General features: G+C 37.8%; 1 long non-coding RNA gene across 1 annotated transcript; it reads left to right on the forward strand.

The window, feature by feature from the left end:
• The first annotated feature begins 224 nt into the window (after positions 1-224).
• Positions 225-736, forward strand: LOC138925439 (uncharacterized). Its single transcript, XR_011441610.1, has 2 exons — positions 225-294; positions 514-736. It is a non-coding gene; the product is annotated as an uncharacterized lncRNA (long non-coding RNA).
• Positions 737-2,960: the final 2,224 nt, after the last annotated feature.

The raw sequence follows: 2,960 nt of genomic DNA on the forward strand, positions 1-2,960 counted from the left end.
TTACACACTCTCCCATGGGTGGACCCCTCTTATGACGTCATTTAAACTTAATTACCTCTTATAAGCCCTGTCTCCAAATATAGTCACTTTGGGGGTTAGGGCTTCAACACATGAATTTGGGGGCAAGTAATTCAGTCTGTAACAGCACATATGAAATGTATATATATCCCCTTAAATGTCTCCTAGCAGTTTTATGATCCACGGAATGTCTTTCTCAAGGACCCAGGAACCATCCCTTTGATATGTAAACACCTAAGGAAGACAGCACCCCGTATCTCCTCGTCTCTATAGAAGGTAGGAGCCTAACTTCAGTGGGTGCCTTGATGTAAGATGTAACACCACGTCCTATCATAGAGATTACTTTTCCTCTGGGTAAAGCCAGTTAGAAAACACAGGTGGCTTATGATTGACCTCCACCCAAGCTCTTGAAGACTCGAGACTTTCGTTTCAGGGACGTCGAGTTTCATCTCTCTCCCCTATTGTGAGTCTCCTTTACCTGTTTAACTTTATCAGGCGCAATTTCTACTCAGCAAGACCAGCAGGCTGATCATGGACTGACATACACATAGTTGACTTTTCCCACCAATTCAACAGCCAAAGAGGCTAGGTACCAAGATAGACAGCTCTACAGTGCATAGCCTTGTGCAGAAGAAGAATTTCTACACCAGCATGAGATAAAACCATCATTTCTACTACTGTCCCTCACTGCCTAAAACATAGTAAATGCTTACTTATATTTCGCTTTCATCATTATTATTGACTCTCACAATTTCTTTCTCATAAACCACTGTTTTGGTAAATATCCATGGTTCTTGTTAACTCACCTTAAAAAAAAAAAGAAATTGCGGAACCTTGTGAAGGGTGACAGAGGGAGTCTGGAAAAAGTAGCCTATCCACCTAATGAAGACAATATTTGGACAATTAATGTTATGAAGTAGTAGGGAGTGTCTGGGCAAATACTGGTAGATAATTTAGAAGAATTTCCTTGTCCCCTGTTATCCTTATTAATCACAGGAACAAGCTTCCCTGTATTTTTAGAAACCAAATCAGTACAAGTTTGCCATTCAACATCATTGAAGTGACACAGTTGGAAAATTAGAAATGTAAATCATTTATTGGGCTATTTTATACAAAGAGTTTCACATCTATCATTTTATTTTAACCTCACAAGAATCCTGTGAAGTTGTGCCTTTTACCTCATTTTTCACATTAAGAATTGTAGCTCACAGCTCATACACTAACTATAATACAGAACCAGGAGTCAAACAAATGTACCTTTGGCCCAGAGTGCACACTGGTGCCTGGCATCGTGCTGCCTTCTTCCTGTTATTCTCTCCTTTCACCACTATGAAGAGTTTTCAAATCAGTTTCTTAGATCAATGGTTCTAATAACAATGCTGTGAGATAGATACTATCATCTCCATTTTTGTACATAATTTAAAGATCAGAGAAGTTGGGTAATTTCCCAACAGCCACAAATGTTAACAATTGAAAGTTCATTCATAGACCCAAATCCAGGTTTGAGATAAAACTTAAAAGCTTTCCCATGATTGGGCATGATAACAAGACAAACCTGAGTCATTGGCAGGCTAATCTGGAAATACAGTTCTCAGTGATCTCTTTCAAAAAAAGCAAATTACGTAGAAAAAATATAATGGGATTGTATTTTTCCCCTATAATAGGATTTACTTGTTTTAACCTATAATAAATACTTTCATACCAAAAAAAAAAGAGTAAATCATTGTAATGGCATAATTTCTACAGTTGGTTCCACTTTTAGTGATTAATTTTCCTCCCAAAGTGATTGAATCTCTCTTGCTCAGAGAGAGATCTTATCTCATCAGTTGAAATTCAATAACTCAAATTAGGAAAATTGTTTAAAAAAACAAAAAACAACTTTCTTCATGTAGTTAGAATCTATTAATTGCATAAACAATAAAATACACAATATTAGAAACATATTTAAAAATGAGTTATTTTCATGTGTCAGATCTATTTGACTCTGGTCATGAAATGACATAGCACAGAAAGATTTAACACATCGTCCTCAGAAAAGAATGGGAAGCATTCTTCCCATTCCCACAAAGAAATGAGCAAAGTCTCAAAGGATCTAATCCGTTATCTCCATCAGCAGTGAAACACTCTGTAATATTGTTCTTTTTTATTTAAAAGATGTCCCTTTGGTCCTAAGTCTCCGTCCAGCTATCAAACGTTTCTGAGGGTTTTTCTAACCTCAAATGCATATAGTGAGATGTCCCTAAAGTGCTGTTCATACTCTGTCTCCACTTCCTCACATCATCAACCTTCTCGGACTTCTGTCCCTGGTATTCCACTGAAATAGTACTTGTTCAACCAAATCTTATGTTCAAGTCTTCGTGATGGAGTCTTAACTCCCAGTGATTTTGTATGAATGGTCATGCTTCCTTTCCCCGTTCACATCGCAGGACATCATCTCCTGTTTTCCTCCTCTCCCCCTTCCTCTCTTCCTCAGTCTCCCTTGCTAGCTCCTCCTCCTGACCTCTAAATGATCCTTTGCCTGATCCTCTTTTCTATCTATACTCATTCCCTAAATGATCTCAGTAAGTTCCAGTTTTACAAACTCCCATAAGCTGATGATGCTTAACTTTCATCCCTAGTTCATAATTTCTTCCATGAGTTCTAGGCTTCCATATCTCACCATCTACTACTCATTATCTCCACAAGTATGTCAAACAGGCAGGTTATATTTAATATGTCTAAAACACATTGTTTGGTCCCCCTATCCCTTTGTGGATTGGCTCAGTCTGTATCTATTGCAATCCTGTTCTATTGTACGCTTTTGAACTATAAAGGCTGAGAAGCCGTAAAGTAACTTGTCAAGACTTTCTTACAGTCAGGCTACCCCATATAAGTTAAGGTCAGCCAAACAGATACACATACTCAAGGCTTAGATTAGGAATGGAGTTATATGAAACTTGTAC

Source organism: Equus caballus, chromosome 8 (assembly GCF_041296265.1).
Source record: "Equus caballus isolate H_3958 breed thoroughbred chromosome 8, TB-T2T, whole genome shotgun sequence".
Classification (NCBI taxonomy): Eukaryota; Metazoa; Chordata; class Mammalia; order Perissodactyla; family Equidae; genus Equus; species Equus caballus.